At 38.2% G+C, this 8346-nt stretch overlaps 1 protein-coding gene across 2 annotated transcripts in view; it reads right to left on the reverse strand.

The window, feature by feature from the left end:
- elfn1a (extracellular leucine-rich repeat and fibronectin type III domain containing 1a) overlaps positions 1-1776 on the reverse strand; it is a 214651-nt gene extending 212875 nt beyond the window's left edge. For both annotated transcript variants that reach the window (XM_056453929.1, XM_056453928.1), the window contains exon 1: positions 1369-1776. The gene's annotated coding sequence lies outside the window, so the exon portion shown is untranslated. The remainder of the gene's footprint in view (positions 1-1368) is intronic.
- Positions 1777-8346: the final 6570 nt, after the last annotated feature.

The following is an 8346-nucleotide window of genomic DNA, read 5'->3' on the forward strand; positions in this document are numbered from 1 at the left end:
TTTCTGTACCGGTTTTTTGAGGAGCATGGGTGCTTTAGTTACAAGCTGAGACAGCGTCGCTCTGTTTGCTGATCCAGTTCTTACTGGAATACACTGCTTTGACAGTAACACAACGGACTAAGCTCTTTTCTTGAATCGTGTCGCTCGGATGACCTAATATGCTGAGGATCATTCTGAGGGTGAGTCTCAAAGTTTAACTGTACAGTTTTGTCAGTCAAGAAATCAATTGCATATACTGTACACATATTCCCCTGTTTAAAGCATTCAACATACAAAACAAGCATTTACACTGAAACCAAGTCCTGCTGAAAGTTATTTTTCCATGTGTTCTCTATACTTAAGCTCCCTTTTGTGAATTGTTGATTTAAAGAAAAAGTTTTACTAAAGCACAAATGCTGGTTCATATATCCCTGAATCCCTTTGAATTATTCCTACGCCATGCATTCAATCTTAACTCAATTATGATGTCTCTGAATAATTTATAAGTCTTCTAGCTTCAAATGATTTCTTAATTTAGCAATTTGAACATGAACTCCACACAGGGACAGCCATGCACAGTTTTTATCCAACACTATACACACAACGGGTAAAAAACGAATAGAGTTTGTGAAAATAGCCTTTGGAAAGCAACATGCTTTCAGTGGAAACCACTTTAGAAATGAACACAGGTTTCGGAAGGGAAAACTTTCGCAGCTCTAAGATCTAAGATCTGCTAAGGCTTATTTGCCGTGTACATGTCGCACAGATGGCTACTCAGTAAAATCTAGTGACTGAGGACTGAAAGCGGCTATCAGCTGTCAGTTTTATGGCTGAAGGCGAACTCTAGCGGCAAACCAACCCAGGCTGCTGTCCAGGGTCCTGAAACCTTTGGCAATATTCAGGAGATGTTAGCGAATTAAAGCACAAGACAGTCAAACCTCAACATCGCTAAGTGACACGCTTCAGAGTTCAACAAACCTAAACTAGCGTGTTTACTTGGTTAATGTAGCTTATGAATCCACATAACACCGCACAAATACATCGTGTCAGTGTGTGTCAAATTACCCCATGCATAATGTCAAATGATTCCAAAAGAACGCGCTCACAAGTCGCGTACACATTTGAACGTCGATACAATTCAGCATTAATGTAAAACGAAGCGAATTATCACTCGTTCTTTCGAGCGCTGTCAAACTCTACACATAGACGATGCATTTCTAAGTTCGCCAAGTCGCAACGAGGGATTTGTTGCAAATTCGCGGATGTACAAGAGCTTACATGAATAACTTACATGTCTCAGAATACACTTGCGCTTATTTCGTTTCTCGTCCGACTAAACCAACATTTGAAGCGACGTAGATGCAACATTCCAAAGCATTTCTCACTTACCTCTTTCGCAGAGCGAAGCAAGAGTCTCTCCGTAACCAAACCGGGGTCCCTATGTCACCATGTACCCCCTTGACATTTTCTAAGAGGCAGTAGATATCGGACGGGGGCAAAAAAAGCACAAGGTTCCTCTTGGCCTCGGAATACAAAGAGCTGCAGCTCCTCACTGCGTCAAGCGCGATCCTCAAAGATCCATTAAAGAGCGAGTGATTAATTCAAGGCAGAGCCTTTATGTATTCCGCACAGACAGAGACATGGCAGAGTAGTTTTGTCTGTCATAACGCGAGCGACAGCGCCTTATAACTATTTCTAGTCATTCATTAGTTGAGTTCAGGAGCGGGACTAGAGCACTGCTCATCCACAAGTCCAGTTAGGGCAAAGTTAAATCTCATAATAAGATTGTAGGTTACTGCGAGGCTATAAATGGTGTGGGTTCGACACTGAAGGCAAGAGGGATGTGTGCCACGTGAGAGAACTGTATAGTGCAAAATGTGACATGTTAACATATCAGTTTTACACAGCAAGCATCTAAACTCGAAGTTATTTGCGAATTTTAATTGGACTTGAAGAAGCACAAGGAAAACAATGACGCTGCTGGTCGACGGAGGAATATGTGGATTTTTTTACTTATATGCAAAGTTAGAGCTATTACAATACCTGTTGTGCGTGCTATTGCTTTTTTATAACGTGGTTTAGTTCAGTTGACAATGTATAAAATATGCTACAGCTATTTCAACATCGCCGATGTTATTTCGAATGACTGATTATGAGCTTGATTCAGTAAATAAAATGCAGTACAAAAGCCAAATGAATAGTTTTTTTTAAATTTATTTTTATTATTTTTTTTATAGCCAAATGATTAGTGAAAAGTAGATCAACCTGTGTAGGCACATATCAAACTAATGACTGTTAGAGGATGTTGTAATGCATAATAAAAGATACAATAGGATCAGTGCAGATTGATTATTGATTAAACTGAGCTGGTGCTTTGTATGAAATCGAAATACAGCATTGACAGTTTAATACAGTTCTCCAATGAACGACTCGGTTGAGCCGATTCTTTTAGTGAATCAAAAACGCCCACACACTCATGCCCCTAAAAGCATTGTAAACCAGCAATGGTCGCAAGTTGAACGACGATAATAACGACGGAGTTTACAACCATTAGGGAAACGATCCCTAGAGCAGATCAAAGTGAGCCAAAACTGGGTTTTTCTCAACATGAACTGTTATAGTATTCCGTTTGGTGACACCAATTATGTTGCCTTATATGAAACATCCCTGCTTATAATCCCTTATGAATGTTAGATATGGGCTTGTTAGTAAAAGTGTACCAGCCATGTTTTTGGAGAAACTGCTTACCATTTGAGCGACAAGGTGGCTCAGTGGTTAGCACTGTCGCCTCACAGCAAGAAGGTCGCTGCTTTGAGTCCCAGCTAGGTCAGTTGGCATTTCTGTGTGGAGTTTGAATGTTCTCTCTCGCGTGGGTTTCCTACGGGTGCTCCGGTTTCCCAGTCCAAAGACATGCGCTATGTGAATTGAATAATTGAGTATTGGGTTGCAGCTGGAAGAACCATCGCTGTGCAAAACATATGCTGGATAAGTTAGCGGTTCATTCCGCTGTGGCAACCCCTGATTAATAAAGGGACTGAGCCGAAGACAAATGAATGAATGAATGAATGAATGATTACCATTTGTGTAATTACAGTTTTGAGACAAATACTACCAGACTATGGTTATATGGTCAGTGTAACAAAACCAAGCAAATTTTTGTTTCCTATAGAAAACGTTTGTTTGTTTGTTTGTTTGTTTGTTTGTTTGTTTGTTTGTTTGTTTGTTTGTCTGTTTGTTTGTTTGTTTGTTTGTTTGTTTGTTTGTTTGATTGATTGATTGGTTAATTGATTGATTGTTTAATTGTTTAATTGTTTTTAGTAAAGACATGGTTAGATTTGTAAGGGCTTTCGACTTCTGAAATCACAATTACATAATGGCATAATTGTGATAAGGATTCTGGTTTGAGTCAAAAAGATTGTGTTCTTAGTGAGTAAAATACACACAACATATTATAGCTTTTGATTTATTGGTGTTTTTCATTTATTTTCACTTATGAACTACATTATGGGACAATAATTTCTGCTCTGACAACTTTGAGGTTGCAAAGTTTAATATTATGCCTTTTATTGGCAATTGTTTTAGTTGCTAATTCTGAAAACAGTAAATTTAGGTTATTTTATTGGCTTCATTAACATTTGGAATCAAGTCATATGAATGTGGCTGAGTCCTGTTTGGAATTTTCCAGAAAATAATTTAATCAGTGAAATTTTAGAACAGTGAAATCAGGACACTTTCAAAAATAAAGCAAGGCAGATTATTTATTGCAACACAGGCTCGTTCTGAAAATGTAGCCCTACAGATGTTTCTGGAGACCACGAATTATGTAGCAAGGGGTACGTATGGCTGCATTTCATTTTTTTTTTCCTCCGTATGGCCGGCATCCCAGCTGAAACCAGTTTGTCCCGTTAGCACACCATGTACGCTGGTGGACTTGAGACGCAGAGACTAGTTGACCACGATGACGGGGTTCGAGTCTGGTGAAGAATGGTTCCAGAAAACAGAATCCAAAAAATAAAATAAATAAACAAGTAAATAGCAGGGTGAGCATGTTGTAAAATCTGAAGGGCTTTTCTTTTTTTGAATTGCTTTTGAAATGTATTGGTTGGGTTTAGGGAAGTGGGTGGGTGGGTCAATCGATAAAATTGGTTGGGTTTAGAAAAGGGGGAGGGTGGGTCAGTGGATCGTTTGCTCAGTCAGTCAAAAAGTCAGTCAAAAATTCAGACGACAGTGGCCTCTGGCGGGTTTATGTGAGAACAGTAGATCTCAAAAAGCGTACACAGCAGCCACTCATAGATTCGTGAAAACAAAAACTGCAGAAAAACTTGCCGCCGGGATGTTTTTTGCAGTCTCCAGAAATGTATATAGAGGTACGTTTTCAGAATGAGCCTGGGTTGATTTATTGGCAGGGATGGTTCCGTAAAAAAAACTGCTAATATTCCTGCAGTCCTTTCATTACACAAACAGTTCTTTATAGGTTAATAAAGTGATATTTAGATCATTAAAATATTAAAATAATGTTCTTTTGAAGAACGTTTGACTAAAATGTAAATATAAAATGTGGGCAACCAAGAAAGGTTCAATGTACGAAGAATCAAAGAATAAATACATTCCTTAATACAATTCTTATTCTTTATCCACACATTCCACACCAACAGAACTCCCAAAATACATGAATCATACAGAGAAGAGATGGAAAAAAGGAAAGAAAGTGAAACAAGGCTGGCATCATTCCGTATTGACTTTCTGCACTCTTGAGAACAGCACCTATCCGCCACATCCTCAGAATGCACTCAGTCACAATTTAAGCCTGGTAAACCTTTTGAGGCACGACTGACAGCCATTCTTCATACTTTGTAACCCTGGCTCTCTGGAGGCTGCGCTTAAAGAAGGAGCGCAGACAGGAGCTGCTGTGGGCTCTGCTGCCTGAGTGTCTGGCGCAGGATGGATGCATTGTGGAGGCTGAAGTTCCCCGGTTCTCTGCAGCACTCATAAAGAAGCACGCAGGCACTGAGTGGGCATCCATCTGTAGAGAGGCGCTGGTGATCTGGTGCATTACCCATAGAGTGGCCAAGCTGCTATGTGTGTGTGAGGATCAGCGGTCTGCACAGCTGCAGGTCTGGGGCTGTCAGCACTGACTGCTCATTAGAGTGGGCTGGCTGATGTGACGTGGCCAGGTTAAATGCTCGCTATTCCTGCTATAGGTAGCAGTCAGTCGTGCCCAATCAACGGGGGTAAGACAAGAGGTGAAAGCTGATCCTTTGTAAGTTTTATGCAGCACTGTAAATGTTACAAAGAGTCTGTCTTTATTACAAATTAGACTGCATTTCTTGTCAAACACATTTTCTTTTTTTTCATTTTCTTTTTTCCCATTAAAAGTATAACATAGCCATGTTTATATTTGGAGGGTTGCCAGGTCTGTAATTTGCATCTTTTCTAATGAATTCCAGGTAATTGATGATGATGGGGAGAGTTGGTAAACACCTTCTGCTTGGTATGCTAGTATATTGAGGGTTAATTTGATACTATTATTTTAAGTGCTAGTAAAAGCTGCCAGTGAGGAAGGTTGAAATACAAGTACACTGGTGCAATGAAACTGACAGGTGCCAAAATGGCAGTGCACCCATGGAAAAATGACACACTGCAATATTGTTTTGTAAGCTTAATCAATTGGTCAAGTGCAGCTCAATGACATGAAGAAAAGGACTTCACTGCTAAAACCGTATCATAATTATGAATGATGATTTTCATAATTTTTTCATTCATTTTCCTTCAGCTTAGTACCTTATTTTTCAGGGGTCGCCACAGTGGAATGAACTGCCAACTACTCCGGCATATGTTTTATGCAGCGGATGCCCTTCCAGGTGCAAACCCAGTACTGGGTAACACCCAAAACACTCTTGCATTCACACACTCATACACTATGGCCAATTTAGCTGATCCAGTTCATCTATAGCGCATGTCTTTGGACTTTGAGGGAAACCAGAGCACAAAGAAACCCACCTGAATATGGGGAGAACATGCAAACTTTACACAGAAATGTCAACTGGCACAGCCAGGACTCGAAGCAGCGACCTTCTTGCTGTGAGGTGACAGTGCTAAACACTGAGCGACTGCAGTCCCATTTTTCATTATTAGTATTTACAGTAAATATAACTTTTTTTTTTTTTTTTTATTAGATTTGCAGTAATGTATTGATTGACAATATTTTGACCCATACAATGTTGTTTTTGGCTATTGCCAATACTATACCCCCACAGCAGACTGATTTTGTGGTCCTGTGTAACATATAATACAAATTTAATATAATGTTCTTATTATATATGTATTATTATTATTATTATTATTATTATTATTATTATTATTATTATTATTATATAGAAATAAGAATAAATACTGAAAATATTAGTTTGGTTCTGTCAACAGGTATATGAAGATCCACACTTACAAAAACAGTCCTATTTCTTTAACATTTTATTTTACATTGATCACCCATAAGACAAATACACTCAAAGGCCCTCTTCTACAATTCAATCCCTCCACCCACTTTTAAACCATTAGTGGTTGAGGTCATCATTCATCATTCATTCATCGAGATTTTAATGTGCAGTTCTAAATATTAATGTAAGAAACTAATCCAAAACATTATACTTATACTGAATACAAATCTACTAAATCTAGTTAATCTAGTTAATTAAATAGAACTGCAGAATTAATGCTGTTTCAGTATGATGTAAAATCTACTAGGATATCATTGATTTCATAAAGTACACAGCATCCTGATTTTCGCAGATTTAATTCAGGCAAACTTTAGCATACAAGCATACATTGCATAAAGAAAAATGATATAAAATTTGATACCTTGCTAAAAATAGCATTTAAGACTTTTTAAATACTGTACTTATTTAAGACCCTGCAGACACCCTGTTCATTAACCAGATTTCAATCTGGACTAACACACATGCACTGTAAAAAATGCTGGGTTTCACACAATTCCTTCATGTTGCCCCAACACAAATCGATTAAGTTAACTCAAATGTTTTTACAAATTTAAGTGGACTGAACGTGAAATAATTAAGCTGTCCCCCCAAAAACCTCAAGAATTGTGTTGATTCGGTTCATTTTAGTAGTAGTTTGAACAAGCAGAAAAGGTCATTTTTTGAGTGTGCAATACATTTAGATTTTGAACAATGTCATATTTCTACTCCATAAACATTTGCATCCCTTATTTATCACACTTTTAAAACTATTTAATCAATAGTTTAAAAAATAACTGAACTGTTTAAGGGATAGTCCACCCCAAAAATTTTTATTGTGTTCTTATTGAGTTTCTTTTTCTTCAGTTGAGCACAAAATAATATGTTTTAAAGAAAGCTGTATCCATCGACTTCCATGGTATTGTTTTTTCTCCTATGGAAGTGAATTACAGTATTACAAGTTTTCAACTTTCTTCAAAATATCTTCTTTAGTGTTCAACAGAAGTAAGAAACTAATTAGGGTTTGAAACCACCTGACGCTGAGAAAATAGTGAGTAAATTTTCATTTTTGGGTTCCTACTGTTATTCATCAAAAATTCTCAGCAACTCTTCAGCTTGAATCTCAGAAATTTCACTGTGATTATTTTTAGGCAAAACGTCTGAACAGATGAATCTGACTGATTAAACGTGATCCCGACGCGTTGGGAAGAAGATGCATCTGGACACTCTGCAAATTGCCCATTCACCTACAATCAGTCTACATAGCATGGATATGGGGTTTTATTATATTTGCGCTGAGCTGTCTAAACTGAGGCTAAATATTTTAAGTAGCTGTCAATATTATGGAGAGCGGACTCTAATATACGTAAATGGGTTTTGGGGGAGAGGAGAAGACAGGCTGTGAGGTGAGTTATTGGTTGTGATTTATTCAAATCCTCCATTTATTTGCTAAGCCTATTAGATGGCGAGGAGAAAGAGGAGGCTAGTTATAATTCTGAAGAGGAAACGTTTAGTGGCAGTCGATATAATGGAGCATCTGCCACCCCTGAACATGGCAGATCCATCTTAACATCTGGACGGTGGGACAGATGCCTGCAGCACTCCTCCATTTGGACGGGCAATGTCAAGAAGATGAGACACTATTATGTCCAGGTTTTTTCAGATGCATGATTTAAGTGCTGTAGTAGCATTTGTTTAAGTGGCTCGACATTTTTCCTTCACAGCAGATGTGCATGACTGCCGTTAGGGGTGTGAAGTACTCATTGATTACAGATTTTCATGCCATATGGACTCTCCGTGATTCTTCTTTTTTTGTAGGGCAATTGCTTTCCATACATTAGCACTGAAAAAAGGGAGGTTTACTTTGAATGGTAATATGAATTTAATTATTCAA

The sequence above is a fragment of the Danio aesculapii genome, chromosome 3, assembly GCF_903798145.1.
Source record: "Danio aesculapii chromosome 3, fDanAes4.1, whole genome shotgun sequence".
Lineage (NCBI taxonomy): Eukaryota > Metazoa > Chordata > Actinopteri > Cypriniformes > Danionidae > Danio > Danio aesculapii.